Below are 17,500 nucleotides of genomic sequence, written 5' to 3'. Positions count from 1 at the left end.
ACAATAGGAATCCCAGGTCTAGTGAGAGGCAGGGAGAGCCTGATGTGTCTTCTAGTCAGCTTGCTGCATCCTTTCAACATGAGGATAGCCGCTTCGGTGTGTTCCTAATGGTCTTGTGACAGCATGATTCATGTCACCAATGCGCCCACGACAAATATACTCAGCAAATGCAAGGGGAAAAAAAGATACAAATAATCTTGCCCGGAAAACCTGTGTGGCTCTGCTTATTGGAAATAAAATCCCTTCCACTAAAACACAGAGTGTCCTGCTGAGCAGTCATAAAATATTATTTAGCGCAGAAGATTTTGATTCTGCAAGCCACATCTGAAATTCAGAAAAGGATACACAGCATTCATGAAATGGTAAATACTACATGCATGGAGCACAAAGTGCACAGGAGACCCACACTTTGATTTTCCACTGTCACTAATTTAGACGGCTCGGTCCTGTTTTAAGTTGATATCATTGAAGTAGAGGTCTCTGGACGAATAGATTAAAGCCAGCAGTAATACATTCATTATTCCTACATGTACATCTCAGATCGAATCTTAATTCTATATTTAAAATATGGTTTTCTGACAGTAGATAAGAAGACTTTATTTGCCACAAGTTGTTCCACATGATTAAGCACATTCAACTTCATAAATGGAGCCTTCCATTTCAAAAATAATGTTTCCCCCTTGTTTTAATGGTCAATGCTAGCTTTAAACTCATGTGTAAGAATGAATGTATGATTTATAGATGTGGAGATCTCTTAATATTGCACCACTTGATGTAAGCTACCACCTTAAACTTATCCTCTTGGGGAACAATCTTAGAATCCCCATGAGAATGGAAGAGATTAATGGCATCACTTTTTTAGAACAGAAGTAACTGGAGACTTAGAGTGCGTCATGCCGATCTAAAAATATATGCTACCTAATAGGGGACCATTTCATTTTATAGTTTATGATTATTTTACAGATAATATGTCTGAATATAAGCATAGTGGTCTTAAAGGGACGGTCTACTCCTTTTTGTTTTTGTTTAAAAAGATAGATAAACCCTTTATTTCCCATTCCCCAGTTTTGCAAAACCAACACAATTATATTAATATACTTTTTACCTCTGTGATTATCTTGCATTTTAGCCAATCAGTGCTGACTCCTAGGTAACTCCAGGGGGCGTGAGCACAATGTTATCTATATGGCACACATAAACAAATGCCCTCTAGCTATGAAAAACTGTAAAAATGCACTGAAATAAGAGAAGGCCTTCAAGGGCTTAGAAATCAGCATAAGAGCCTACCTAGGTTTAGCTTTCAACTTGGAATACCAAGAGAGCAAAGCAAATTTGATGATAAAAGTAAATTGGAAAGTTGTTTAAAATTGCATGCCCTAACTGAATCATGAAAGTTTAATTTTGACTAGACTGCCCCTTTAAAGGGACATTATAATGTTTAGATTATGTGATCTTACTTGTAAAGAACATGTCATATCTGGATAACCAACCCTAGCTTACTAAAGATCCCAAGCAGGACACAGCTGGTTACCCAATCAGGATTGCCAGTCTCATTAGTTTACACCTCTGTGTCCTGCTTAGAAGCTGCATGGCTTGTGGCATTTAACAGCGACTTTATTTACATGTTTGGCAAATATATGAGGGTTAAACAAAGCCAGAATCTGTTATTAAAAAAATATCTGCTTCAAAGAATAAGAGTGTTATGTTTGCATTAGAATTTCTCTTTATTCAATGTTAGTCTACTAAAGCATTTGCTATTTCACTATAAATTGATATATTCATTTCCCACCAGCTATTAAAGGGACATTAAACACTAGATAAATGCTAGATAGAATGATGCATTCAAAGGAACGATTGAGAATAATATGTAGATGTATTTTTTAAAGTTGCATTAGTTGTTTTAATAGTGACAAAATAAGTGTAAAGTTTTAGTGTCTATAATACAATGGGAGCTGCCATGTAGTAACTTGGTTACCTTCTCTGCTATGGCCAACTAGGGACAATTATAAATAGGTCACTAGAGAGTGTGCAGCCAATGGTTGTGCTGTATTTAACAGTGTTCTGCACTTTCTAACAGGAACGGAAAAGCTCACAATTTCAGAATGGAATTGCAGGAAAAGGGGACATAATAAATAATGAAAGTATATTGCAGACTTTTTTTTTATACATACGATTTATAATTTTATATTAGTGTTTAATGTCCCTTTAAATTGGCGATAACATGTCAAGCTTAAGGGTGACACCACAAAGGTGTTAAACATTGATCTTTTATTATTAGAAGTTTTGTTCGTACCACTGGTTAGTGATTTGTTAAAGTGTTAAAGGGGAAAAACAAAATTAATGCTTACCTGATAAATCAATTACTGTTGGGGAATATCACTCCTGGCCAGCAGGAGGAGGCAAATAGCACCACAGCAAAGCTAAAGTTAAGTATCACTTCCCTTCCCACAACCCCCAGTCATTCAACCGAACGAAAAGGAAAGAAAGGAAATAACACAAGGTGCAGAGGTGCCTGAATTTATATATATATATATATATATATATATATATATATATATATATATATATATATATATATATATATATATATATATATATATATATAAACTGTCTGAAAAACAGGGAGGGCCGTGGACTCACCGTGTCAAGAAATAAATAAATTTATCAGGAAAGCATACATTTTGTTTTCTTTCTTAAGACACAGTGAGTCCACGGAATCATCAATTACTGTTGGGAATCAATACCCAAGCTAGAGGACACAGATGATTAGGGAGTGACAAGACAGGTAACCTAAACAGAAGGCACCACTGCTTGAAGAACCTCTCTCTCAAAAGAACCTCAGTCGAGGCAAAATAATCCAATTTGTAAAATTTTGATAGGGACCAAGTTGCAGTCTTGAAAATCCATTCCACAGAAGCTTCAATTTTGAAAATCCAATCTACAGAAGCTTCAATTTTGAAAACCCAAGAAGAGACAGCTCTAGTGGAAAAAGCTGTAATTCTCTCAGGAGACTGCTGCCCAGCAGTCTCATAAGCAAAATCAATTATACTTCTCAACCAGAGAGAAAGAGAAGTCACAGAAGCTTTCTGACCCTTACGCTTCCCATAGAAACAAACCAACAGGACAGAAGACTGGAGAAATCCATAGTTGTCTGTAAATAAAATTGTAAAGCACTCACAACCACCAAGTTGTGCAACAAATGTTCTTCAGAAAAGAGGAACTACGACAAATAGAAGGAACAACAATTTTACTTTAGAAATGGACCTAACTTAGTACAAAGGACCGCCTTATCGGCATGAAAGATAAGATAAGGCGAATCACACTGCAAAGCTGAGAGTTCCGACAATCTCCAAACAGAAGTGATAGCAAAAATAAACAAAACCTTCCAAGATAATCAATAATATCTATGGAATGCAATGGTCCCAACGTAGCTTGCTGCAAAACATTAAGAACAAAAGATAAGGCTCCCAGGAGGAGCAATAGACAAACACAGGACTGATTCTGACCGAGGCCTGACAAAAAAATGTCACATCTGGCACGCCCTCCAGACGCTTATGCAGCAAGAAAGATAATGCAGAAATCTGACCCTTCAGAGAACTGACTCGTGAAACTCCAGACCGTCCCGTAGAAAGGGCAAATACTAAGAATCCTGACCCTATTTCTAGAATAGCCTACCGATTCACACAATAAAGACATTTATGCCATATCCTATGGTAAATGTTTCAAGAAAAAGTCTACAAGTCAGAAACCTGATCTCAAAGACCGCTTAAACCGAACTAAGCGTCCACTCTCCAAGCAGTCAGATTCTGAGAAATGATATTTGGGAGAAGGAAAAGACCCTGAATTAAAAGGTCCTTCCTCAGAAGAAACTTCCAAGGTGAGATAGACGTTTCTCAGCTAGGACTGCCTACCCAATCCTGCGAGGCCACACAGGAACTATCAGAATTACTGATGCTCTCTCATGTTTGACATGAGCAATAACTCGTAAAAGGAAGCAAACTGAGGAAACAGGGATGCCAAATTGAAATCCCAGGAACACCAGCAGAACATATATCAGAACGGTCTACGGATCACTAGATCATGAACTAACTTGGAAGCTTGGTGTTCTGCCGAGCCCCCCTTAAAAATCCATTCTAGGAACCACCCATTGTAAAGGTATGCCCGGAGAGCACCTCCGGGAGGAGAGTCCCACTCCCCGGGTGAAATATCTGTCTGTTCAGAATCCAAATCCCAGTTGTACACCCCTGGAAAGTAAATGATAAACCACTATCGTGAGCCCCCGTTCACAGACAATCCAAGTCACCTCCTATGACTAAGGAACTCCAAGTCCCTCTGTATTAAATAATATCCATGCACCGCATAGTTAACTGGATTCTAGAGTGAACGAGCCCACACCTCCAAAGAGACACTAGGATTAATACAGTGCTTTAGACAGCATGGTCACTGACATAAGCTACTGAGGAGACCTAGTCCGACTGGAAACAAGTTAAAGACAACTGAGGTCAAGCCATCAAAACAAAGCAAATCTCTTTCAACTCCAAGATGTTAAAGAGGAAGGCAGACACTTCCATGCCTTAAATGAGTTCAAGACTGCTTCCCAGCCCAGTAGGCTGGCGTCTGTGATCATATCACCCAGGAATGTCTCCAGAAGCACGCGCCCTGAGACAGATACTCCAGAAAAATCCCCACGGAAGAAAATCTCTTGATGATTGATCTAGATCTATCTCCTTAGACAGATCAGAAGGATCTCCATTGTATGGAAAATAGCAAAAGGTGAATGATGTCCATGGAAACCATAAGACCAATTCCCTCCATACATAGAGTCACTGAAAAGTGAAGGGAAAATCAACTGCAGTTAGATTCAAAATCTCAACCCTTGCAAGATAGGCAAGTTATCAACCAGGCCATTAAGGCTTGCTGTTGACCGGATCGAAGACAGCAGCGACAGAAAAAGGAATAAATCCTTGATTAGCTGACCTCTGATAGAATCTTCTCCAATATAGAGAATCTATTAAGGTCCTCCAAAAAAAATCACCCTTGGGAATGGAACAAGGGAACTCTTATCCAGATTCATTTTTAAAACATATAGATGGTCATGTATGCAAAGCAGACATACCGAGCCGGATTCAAACTCACAACCTTACATTCCAGAAGCATCGGTTCTAACCACTAGGCCACGCCAGTATTCCCCATCTATCAAAAAAAGATTGGGTAAGATCTCTTGAAAGAGAAAATGCTCCAAGGAAGGAGAACACCTGAACCATATATTGTACAGAAAGGCACCATTGCTATATCCCAAGACCCAAAAGTATTTCTAGGATGATGAGATTAATAAACTTGAGAAGATCTCGAATCATGGGAGCAATAAATACACATCCTTCAGGTCTATGATCGTTATGACCATGTCCTCTTGATCCAAAGGATAAGGATACTGCTTTGAAGGTCAGACCCTGGAAAAACTAGAGATAAAAACCTGGATCCCGTTCCCAGACTGGGACGAAGGGAAAATCTTAGATTGGACCAAGATTGGTTATTTTGGTCACGTAAGCATTACAACACTGACTTTCATAGTTCTAATACTGTCCGGTCTAACCTTAAGTGCGATGGATACCGCGGTTGAACTTACCGGAATTTTTGGGTTCTGCGTTTATCCCTCCATGCCCAATATGGCTACTTTCACCATTTAAATGGACGGTTGTCTTCCTGTCATTATTTTTAAGCACATTACAATAATACAGGCTTCTCTGTTTAATACTATGATTGTATAGGTCTATAATCAGCTCACATAAGATTGTAACATTAGGTGTGAAATTTCATGTGCAATATGATGTATCCTAAATGTTTCATATCTTAAGAATATGCATGAATGGGTTTGCGTGTAACTTTTTATGGAAAGTGTTCACATTAAAAGAGTGCTGAATTCCCTTTCTTTATTAAGAAGGAATAATCCCACAACACTAGGATGTCATCCTAGTGCTGTGGAAAGGGGATGTAGAATCAGCAGACAAATTTGTTGAGATATTGAACAAGAACAATAGGAACTTGTTCTTAACTCATCAAATTAGCGATAAGGAAGCCACCTTTTTGGATCTCAAATTGACTATTGAGAATGGATCATTAAAAACTAAAGTGTTTCGGAAGGAAACAGCAACTAATAATTTGTTAAATGCCTCCAGCCATCATCCTGGAGCCCTCAAAAATGGCATTCCGGTGGGACAGTTCTTGAGGCTCAAGAGATGCTGTTCCACTGAGTCAGATTTTGAAAGTCAGGCCAGTGATATGGCGCAGAGATTTCTTCAGAGGGGTTACTCTAGAAACCAGGTGAGAAAAGGCAGGTTGAGAGCTAGGCAGACACCAAGAAATGAATTACTATATAAGGCAGTTGAAAAACCAAAAGGAGATAATGAAATCTGTCTTATCACTAAATACAATACCCATTGGAATAAATTGCGTGATATTCTTAAAAAACATTGGCACATTCTGTCCAATGATAATTCTATTGCCAAATATATTTCTAAATATCCTCTTCTCACCGCTAAGAGAGCACCAAGTATAAAAGACAGATTAGTCCATAGTGTGTGCCAAAGAGATACTCCCAAAAATTGGCTAATACAAGCACAGACTAGGAAAGGGTGTGAACCTTGTGGTAGATGTGTGTACTGCAAGTACATAGTTAAAGCCTCAAGTTTTTGCACAGAATATTCAGGTAGGTCATATCACATAAATGAAAGAATAATCTGTAACACCACAAATGTTATTTATATGTTACACTGCTCGTCGCCCAAATTTTACATTGGGAAAACTACACGAGAACTAAAGGAACGGGTGAGAGAACACAGAGATAGCATTAAGGATAAGGAGTCAGATAGCCCGGTGGCTAGACATTTCCAAACAATGCACAACTCTGACTTCTCTCATCTCAGGGTACTAGGTATTGAGCATATCAAGCCCAGAAGGAGAGGGGGTAATGTTGATCAACTATTACTCCAACATGAGTCACATTGGATGTATAGACTCAACACCCTCTCTCCTCTGGGCTTGAATGAAAAAATTGAATTTTCTTGTTTTCTGTAAATACTCTGTAATCCTACTAAACATTGTGGAAAAGATACGTTTTATCATGTGTCTAAGAATAAATCAATACAAATTGTAGCACTGTATGGTATAGTGAACTACTTATCTGCTAATCGATGTTAAAGTAGAAATGTTAGTGCTGACTGTCATCATCTGTATTGTAATTTCCACAACATAAAAGTTTGGGAATTGTAAATAGCCACAAATATATAGTTTAGTTGTTTGTATTTAAATGCTGTTATCAATTTGAAGCCAATGTATTAACATGCATAACATCAGTCCCCTTTAAGAAACCTTAGAAGGGGTTGTAACATTGTATCCGCACAAGTGTTTAAAATCCAGCTCAGCTGTCTAACCTGACACATCTGATGAAGCCCTGAGCTCAGCCCGGAAAGGGGGAGGGGCGAAACGCATAATGTTTGGAACAGACACAGCGTGGAGGACGCCAGCATGGTGAAACAGCTGTGAGGTTGGTGATAACAATATCAAGTGTTACAATCTGGGCAAGTGAAGAGCTGCATCGGCCGTACACATCACAGTGAGACACACCGCGGAAGGGATCCTGTCTGGTAATACCCATTGAGTGTGTGAATGAAGTGAAGGTAAGCCGTGCAGCAGTAAGCCTTGCACCCTGAGGATTGCTGTAATGCAGCATATGTGATTGGAGCGACTGGTTGTTTATTTGCCACACATTGACTCTCGCATATATCTTTGAAATCCGGTACCGGATCAGTAATAAAATAATTAAGGAGAATCAAGGACGGCATTTTTGTTCACTAACAACCGGAGCGTGTATTAACACTCAAGTGCCAGGTAGCAGAGATGAACTTTTATGAGCCGGCTCAATAATCCATAGCATGCTAGAAAAATTTCCTGTTGGTAGTGCACTACACTTGAATTGTGTTATTGGCCACTTTCACAGTATCTGTTTTTTGCTTTGTTTTTAATAAATATATATATATATATGTTCAGGATACCTGTTTAGGATATCTCCTTTATTAATATAGTGTGGGTGTGATATGGTGTGGCCTGTAATCCGCTTTAGCTCTCTAGAATTTGGTAGAGCTCTTTCTTTCTAGTATAATATATATAATTTTTAGGATTGCTAGCATATAACACGGTACCCATTAGCATTCTGAGTGCCCCCTAGCCCTAGTATCTATATATATATATATATATATATATATATATATATATTACACATAGTTACATACACACACATATCCAATACTACACTAGAAAAAAAACGCATTCTGACAATAAAATATCTTTTTCATAAGACCATTTAAATGAGTTTTCTACACACACAAAAAAAAAAAATCGAAGCCATTAGTTCTCGACAATGTCATGGCACAATGAGTAGGAACATAATATTTTCATGAAAAAGAGAGACATTTTTCATATGGGGAAAAAAGCAATTTCACATAGCAAAGAGAGTCAATTTCATAGAGCTCATGATGCCATGTTTGCATTTGTGATAAATGACTCACTCGGGTTCGTATTCTTTCACTTCCTATACTTCTTCACAACACATAGTGGTTCAACTGCTTCAACAAGAGAAAGCAGAATTGAGAGGTCTGTAAGAGGTTGATACAGACAATATGGTTGTAAAAAGGCATCTTGTATGTATAACGTAAAATAAATGTAACACGTACACTGATATTGTTGTGTCTGGTAACTTACATTACTTAAAGGGACAGTGTACTGCAAACTTTTTTGTATTTATTAAAAATATAGATCATTCCTTTATTACCCATTTACCAGTTTTGCATAATCAACACAATTATAAATATACTTTTTACCTCTGTGATTACCTTGTTTCTAAGCCTCTGCAGCCTGCCCCTTATCACAGTTCTTTTGACAGACATGCATTTTAGCCAGTCAGTGCTGACTCTTAATAACTGCACGGAAGTGAGCACAATGTTCTCTATATGACACACATGAACTAGCAGTGTTTAACTGTCAAATTGCACATAGATAAGAGGCAGTTCAACGGCTTAGAAATTAGCATATGAGCCTACCTAGGTTTAGCTTTCCACAAAGTATACCAAGAGAACAAACCAAATTTAATGATAAAAGTAAATTGGAAAGTTGTTTAAAATTGTATGCCCTATTGGAATCATGAAAGTTTAATTTTGACTAGACTGTCCCTTTAAAACATCTTGTAGATAAATCTGTAATGCTGAAGTGTGAGCTAAAATAGTTATTCATAGCACTTTCTGAGGCAATTATGCCATCACAAAAACAAGCAAAATAATGATATAGAACAGATAGATTAATGGCTCACTATTTGTTTAACGTCTCATCTTTTAGAATGTGTATTGTTGCCTAAAATGTCCTAAATAATAATACAGAGTCCTAAAATAATAAAACATTGGGGGAATTTAGTATATGTAAAGTGATATCCTGGAAGGCAAAGGTTTTGGTGGGAAATTAAAGCTATGATGTATCAACTTTAGAACTTTTGCCAACATACCGTATTTTTCAACATACAATACAGGGAGTGCAGAATTATTAGGCAAATGAGTATTTTGACCACATCATCCTCTTTATGCATGTTGTCTTACTCCAAGCTGTATAGGCTCGAAAGCCTACTACCAATTAAGCATATTAGGTGATGTGCATCTCTGTAATGAGAAGGGGTGTGGTCTAATGACATCAACACCCTATATCAGGTGTGCATAATTATTAGGCAACTTCCTTTCCTTTGGCAAAATGGGTCAAAAGAAGGACTTGACAGGCTCAGAAAAGTCAAAAATAGTGAGATATCTTGCAGAGGGATGCAGCACTCTTAAAATTGCAAAGCTTTTGAAGCGTGATCATCGATCAATCAAGCGTTTCATTCAAAATAGTCAACAGGGTCGCAAGAAGCGTGTGGAAAAACCAAGGCGCAAAATAACTGCCCATGAACTGAGAAAAGTCAAGCGTGCAGCTGCCAAGATGCCACTTGCCACCAGTTTGGCCATATTTCAGAGCTGCAACATCACTGGAGTGCCCAAAAGCACAAGGTGTGCAATACTCAGAGACATGGCCAAGGTAAGAAAGGCTGAAAGACGACCACCACTGAACAAGACACACAAGCTGAAACGTCAAGACTGGGCCAAGAAATATCTCAAGACTGATTTTTCTAAGGTTTTATGGACTGATGAAATGAGAGTGAGTCTTGATGGGCCAGATGGATGGGCCCGTGGCTGGATTGGTAAAGGGCAGAGAGCTCCAGTCCGACTCAGACGCCAGCAAGGTGGAGGTGGAGTACTGGTTTGGGCTGGTATCATCAAAGATGAGCTTGTGGGGCCTTTTCGGGTTGAGGATGGAGTCAAGCTCAACTCCCAGTCCTACTGCCAGTTTCTGGAAGACACCTTCTTCAAGCAGTGGTACAGGAAGAAGTCTGCATCCTTCAAGAAAAACATGATTTTCATGCAGGACAATGCTCCATCACACGCGTCCAAGTACTCCACAGCGTGGCTGGCAAGAAAGGGTATAAAAGAAGAAAATCTAATGACATGGCCTCCTTGTTCACCTGATCTGAACCCCATTGAGAACCTGTGGTCCATCATCAAATGTGAGATTTACAAGGAGGGAAAACAGTACACCTCTCTGAACAGTGTCTGGGAGGCTGTGGTTGCTGCTGCACGCAATGTTGATGGTGAACAGATCAAAACACTGACAGAATCCATGGATGGCAGGCTTTTGAGTGTCCTTGCAAAGAAAGGTGGCTATATTGGTCACTGATTTGTTTTTGTTTTGTTTTTGAATGTCAGAAATGTATATTTGTGAATGTAGAGATGTTATATTGGTTTCACTGGTAAAAATAAATAATTGAAATGGGTATATATTTGTTTTTTGTTAAGTTGCCTAATAATTATGCACAGTAATAGTCACCTGCACACACAGATATCCCCCTAAAATAGCTATAACTAAAAACAAACTAAAAACTACTTCCAAAACTATTCAGCTTTGATATTAATTAGTTTTTTGGGTTCATTGAGAACATGGTTGTTGTTCAATAATAAAATTAATCCTCAAAAATACAACTTGCCTAATAATTCTGCACTCCCTGTATTAAAGCAAATTCTGATACATTTTATTTGTACAAAAATCGTATGCAAGGTCTACTGGATTAATATGTACTATGGCCCTTTCAACAACTGTTCTTTATATAATATTTTTGGTGTGTTATTTTTAAGCATTTGAAAATATATATATATTACAAAGACAAAAACTGTTTACCAAGAAATAATGAGAACGAGTTGGGAAATATTTAATACATTTATGGATAAGGGGTCAGTATGTTTTAAAAGATGAAAAATTTGAGAATATCATATTATTTCAAAGGGAAAGTAACACTGTGATTGAGAAGGTGTGAGTCCATAACAGATTCTTTATAAAGGTTTCAATCTATAAAATAGAATAGCTTAAAATAACAAAATCATGTGGTAAAAAGACCTCTACAGAATTCGTCAAGTTCATTAAGGTTCTTTTTTTTTTCACATTTTAAAGTATGAATGTGATAGGGAGCAGGGAATTGTCAGTATGTACTGACAGTAATGGCATATACTGCAAGGATGAATTAGAGAGGTATTAGAGAGAAGTAATGAGTAGAAATATGGGGTAGTGTCTGAAACATTCTCCATTTTGAGTAGGTCCTTTCAGATGTCAAAGGAAAGTCTGAGGATACATAAATAGTCCAAGACCATAGGGCCTATTTAATATGGCGCGAACGGACATGATCCAATATAGTGGATCATGTCCCCTGCAAATCGATAAATGCCGAGAGCATACTCTGTCGGCATTTATCATTGCACCAGCAGTTCTTGTTAACTGCTGGTGCAATGCCGCCCCTGCAGATTCGCGGACAATCGGCCGCAAGCAGGGGTGTCAATCAACCTGATCATATTCGATCAGGTTGATTTCTGTCCGCCGCCTCAGAGCAGGCGGACAGGTTATGGAGCACCGGGGAGCTTGATAAATATGCCCCCATGACTGGTTAATTAAATGGACATTTGAGTCAACTTGTTCCCTGTTTTATCCAAAACAGGGATGTCCAACTAGCTTTCCACGGGCTACATGTTAACAAAAACGCAGAACAATGCAAACCATAGTTTTTGTGGCCAAAAATAAATTGGTGCTTTGGTGTGAGCACAACTCAAATGAGCCCTCTGCAGGGAAGAACAGCAGACAAAGTACCCTGCAATCTTACCTAAATCTGGCCTTGTGGCACTGAACATTTGTAGGAAATGTATTACTTATTTGTTTAATGGTCATACATTTATATGTGGCCCTTAAGGCTTTTAAAATATTGATATGCGACCCCTATGTGCTAGGAAGTTGGCCATCACTGATCTAAAAGATTGCATTTTTAAAATATATTTCATGTTTTTGTTTGAAATTATTTTCTTGTCCTCAATAAGCAATGTTTGCTTGTCATACTTGTAGAGGAATGTCTATCTCCTTCACTAAAGCAGAGGAACTTGCCAATAAAGATTTGTGAAAAGTACACTAAATGGCAGTGTTCATTTAAATGCTTTTACTCTTAACCTTTTCTCAGTATGTTTGTTTTCTAATAATCTTAAATTCTGCACTCTTTAGATGACAGAAATTTTTGGAGTACAATTATTATTATTATCGGTTATTGTAGAGCGCCAACACATTCCGCAGCGCTAACAATTGCCCTTTAAAAGTGGAGATCATCCTGTCAATAGAGAAACTTGAATTTTCCAGATTTTCTGGATTTGTTCCAAGCCTAAATTATTAATTAATCTATAACAACAATATAGAATGCATCAGGAATATGCCTGTCTGCCTTGCACGGAGGGCAAGCTAATCTTCTCTGTATCTTTCCAATTTTACTTTATAAGCTGTCAAAGCTAACACAGCAAAACTATATTTAATATGCAGTCACTAATGTTTCTTTCAAAATGGTCAAACAACATGATAAGCTGAGGTCTGCGCTATATTAAATTAGTATCATATTCACACGTAGAAAAATGCAATCAAGAGCAATATAGATCATTTGTCATAGGAAAAAAATAATCTGTATGTTAGCAACAACAAAAACATAATTGGAACACAGTTTAGACCAATTATATTTTAATGCAGTGCAAAATAAAACAGTTTACATAAAAGCAAAGATTTCTAATGACGGCAAATTTATCAAAGGGTTTCAGTCAGAGGTGAAACTTGCTACATCTGATAAGAAAGAAAAAAAGAAAAATAAAGATACACGTGTTTAGCAGGGTTATCAGCTTGGGGGGAGATAATATGCCACATACAAAAGACGACTGAACTATAAAATGATAACTGCAGTATGTGTGCTAGAGAGCAGTTAGTTGTCAGTAAACTGGTGATTTCCTTTAGTAAGTCTACAAAATAGTTCTTTATAAATCCACAGCAAATGGTCTGACAAAGAAGTATGAGGAAGTTAACTTATTTTTGTTCTCGGCAGCCATTTGTAAGTATCATTGTTTATCATACACTAACTAGGTACAAATACTGCAAGTTTCATAAATACAAATGATGAATAGTTTACCTCATTGTCATCACTAGGGATGGGCGAATGTTTCGCAACATTCGAAAAACGGCACGAATTTTAACACATTTGTTCGTTCGAATCGAATTTTGAATGTTTACGTAACATTCTAACATTCGATTTTCGAATGTTCGGTTTCGAATTTTACGATTACATTCAAAAATATTATTTTCGAAAAATTTGAATTTAGATTGTAATGTTATTTCTAATGCTTTTTTTTATTAAATGTAATATTCGAATTATGCAATATTCGAAAAATTCAAATTTAGATTGTAATAGTATTTCTAATGCTTTTATTTTAAATGTAATATTCGAATTATGCAATACGTGTATTCCAATTCGAAAAATTTGAATTTAGATTGTAATAGTATTTCTAATGCTTTTTCTTTAAATCTAATATTCGAATTATGCAATATTCGAATTCGAAAAATTCGAATTTATATTCGAATTCGAAAAATTCGAATTTATATGTTTGTAATACTATTTCTAATGCTTTCTTTAAATGTAATATTTGAATTATGCAATATTCTATATGGAAACATTTGAAATGATATATTTGTATCTATTATGTATCAATTTACTAGATTCCCGCCCTACCACATGAACTATTGAATTTCTGAATAGTATTTGTTAAATAGAATGTTAAATTTGAAATTTCGAATGTGGACATTCGATATAATTATAAACATTCAAATTCGAAAGTGACATTCAAAAACTAAATAACATTCGATTTTCGAATTTTTAAGAATATTCGTTCTTATCGACATTCGGATTTAGAATTCGAATTTCGGTAATAACATTCGTTCTACATTCGAAATTTGAAAATTTACACATTCGCCCATCCCTAGTCATCACTTGACTTTAATGTGTACAAGGGACATTAAAGGGACAGTACACTGTAAAATTGTTTTTCCATTAATGTATTTTAAATGACTTGTTATACCAACTGCAGAGTATAAAAAATTTGAGAAATTCCATTTTCATGCTTATTTGTGTATATGAAGTAGCTGATTTTGTGCTTTGAAACCACAGCTTATTACAATGGGTTGAACTTACAGGTGATATCAGATCTCATTATGTTCTAAGTTTGTGTAAACAGACTTGCTTCCTTATCTTTTATTTGGCTGGAACACCAAAGCTCAATACATAGAGAGAACAATGGAAAATGATAATTTTATTACTTAACTATCCTGCATCCCACTGAGAGTGTAATCTCTTCTGCTGGCTGTGTATACTTAGGCTATTCAATAGCCTATACTCCAGTATTAATTTGTTCAGTATAGGTGGCGATACCACAGGCTAAATCAGCTATTTCAAATGCTGAAATAGGAGTAAAGGGGCTACTTGTAACCAATTTAATACACTCTAGCAGGTAAAAGGATCATTGGGAATAATTTAAAGTGGAGAAAAATTTTGGGTGAACTGTCCCATTAACTAACACACATCTATACGTTCTGCACAAAAGAGCACTATATAAAGACCACGTTAATCAATGTCTACATGGGAAAAAAAAGTTAATAATGGACATGAAATTAAAAATGAAACTTCAGAGTGTATTGTCCTTAAAACATTTATCAGTTTATCTTTCTGTTCATAGTAGCCACTTTCTCCTAGTATCATTTGTTAATACTTAGCTCCTTTCCATCCATGACAGCAATACAGAGGTAGGTTCAGGAGTGTGCATTTTTCTACAGCACTAAATGGCAGCAGTGTTTGCAACAATGCTGTACATATAGTGCTCAAGACACGTTCAAACTCCTAAACCCACCTCACTATACTCTCCTGAAGTGCATTTCAAAAAAATGACAAGAGAAAGAGGGTAATTCGATAACAAAAGTATTTTATTTATATGAATGTTTTGCATTTTTTAATGGAAAGCTTTATTTAAATCATGATAAGTACTTTAGCAGAGTGGGGTGTTCTTAAATTTTTTTTTCACGCTTTTTAAAGTGAAGGTTAATTTTCATGTGAAAGGGCCCGGTTTTTTTAAAAAAAAAACTATTAAAACATGAAAATTGACATTTCAGCCGTTTTTTAAAAATATACTTACCTTTACTTCTTGAAGCCGCTCCAGTGCTTCACTAGCCCGTCGGAAGCTTCTTTATACGTCAGCCATGACGATTCCGGCATCCTCCAATCACAGCTTCCCCCCGGGGTAATCATTTCCAGAGGCAACGACGTGATTGGAGGAAGCGGTTTCGTGATTGCTGGGTAAGTAAACCAGGAAGAAGCAGGCGGGGCATCGGATCCGGCGTTTTAGAAGAACAAGGTAAGTATTTTTAAAATACGGTGCTATGTCAATTTTCATTAATGAAAGTGCCCCTGTTTTTAATAGTTTTTTTAAACCCGGGCACTTTCACATGAAAATTGACCTTCCCTTTAACTATCAAAGATTTAGAAACTGAATTTTTAAAGTAACAGAATTTACAGTCTTCACAGTTAATCCTTTGGCTACCAGAGAGGGGTGTTGTGCAGTTTGTCACAGCCCACTCTGACAGCCAAGGAATTAATACAATGTAGTAAAAATCAGACTGTGTATATGTGCCGTAACAAACAACATTGCTAAATGTAAAATTTAGGGGAATTTAAAAAAAGAAGAAGAATTAAAGGGACACTAAACTCACATTTTTTTTCTTTCATGATTCAGATACAGCGTGCAATTTTAAGCAACTTTCTAATTTACTCCTATTATCAATTTTTCTTTGTTCTCTTGCTATGTTTATTTAAAAAGCAGGAAGGTGATGCATAAGAGCCGGCCCATTTTTGGTTGAGAACCTGGGTTATGCTTGCTTATTGGTGAGTAAATGTAAGCCTCTAATAAGAAAAGCGCTATCCATGGTGCTGAACCTAAAATGGGATGGCTGCTAAGATTTACATTCCTGCTTTTAAAATAAAGATAAGCAAGTTAACAAAGAAAAATTGATAATAGGAGTAAATTAGAAAGATGCTTACAATTTCATGCTCTGATTCATGAAAGAAAAAAAATGGGTTCAGTGTTCCTTTAAAGAAATACAATACCTTATTATATCCATAATACCCTCAGCCATTTATGGTATCTCACAAAAAAACATACATGGAAACAAAAAGTCCCAATTAAAAGAACATACAGTACAAGTGTACACGTGAGAAAATGAGTACACAAGAAAGGTTACCACAGCATGCAATTACCACAATATGCAATAATATTTCCCAGATGTCATTTTGGTAATGGTAGTGGTTTTGCAAAAATGCCTCTAGTCAAATTTCAGCTCTCAACTAAGCAACTCATTTTTTAAATTTTACTTTTATGTCCCTTAACAGAGAATCATGGGGCATTTGTGTGTTCATTTTCCAGTATTTTATAGTTTTCCCTGTCCCTTTAAAGGGAAATGAAACCTATTTTTTTTGTTTAGGATTCAGATAAAGAATCCAATTTTAAGCAAATTTATAGTTTACTCCTAGTATCAATTTTTCTTTATTATCTTAGTATCTTTAAACAAAAAATTGGGTTTCATAACCCTTTAATTCCTACTCCTGATCCATAAACATTCTTATTTTGGCTCTACCACATCAGCAGAAGCCTGTCACACTTATTTATCATTACTGTTTCTGTAAATTTTAACACCCAATATTTTTCTATTTTTACTTACTTATATGAGATTTGCATTAATTGCGCTAGAAGATTTTTGCTTTTGTCGGGTTGTGCTCATATAACGAGTTTAAAGTAAACCGTTTTCGCTCTCATGCTTACCCGACAAGCACAAAAATCTGAAATCAGAATATTGAGTGTGCGTTCACGTATTCCCCTATAGAAGTCAATGGAGAGAAAAAAGAGGGAGGGGGACCTAACACCTTATTCCTGCACAAATCCAATCGCATATTCTCATGAAAATATGAATATTTCACATTCCAATGTTC

At 36.6% G+C, this 17,500-nt stretch overlaps 1 protein-coding gene and 1 non-coding gene across 3 annotated transcripts in view; both read right to left on the bottom strand.

Annotated features, from left to right (window-relative positions):
* Positions 1–17,500, bottom strand: part of TENM3 (teneurin transmembrane protein 3) — a 756,540-nt gene that overhangs the window by 590,169 nt on the left and 148,871 nt on the right. The window lies entirely within an intron of this gene.
* Positions 12,842–12,944, bottom strand: LOC128650659 (U6 spliceosomal RNA). The gene has a single exon (XR_008400929.1). It is a non-coding gene; the product is annotated as a U6 spliceosomal RNA (small nuclear RNA).

The sequence above is a fragment of the Bombina bombina genome, chromosome 2 (assembly GCF_027579735.1).
Source record: "Bombina bombina isolate aBomBom1 chromosome 2, aBomBom1.pri, whole genome shotgun sequence".
Taxonomy (NCBI): domain Eukaryota; kingdom Metazoa; phylum Chordata; class Amphibia; order Anura; family Bombinatoridae; genus Bombina; species Bombina bombina.
This window is presented reverse-complemented; position numbering and strand designations above follow the sequence as displayed.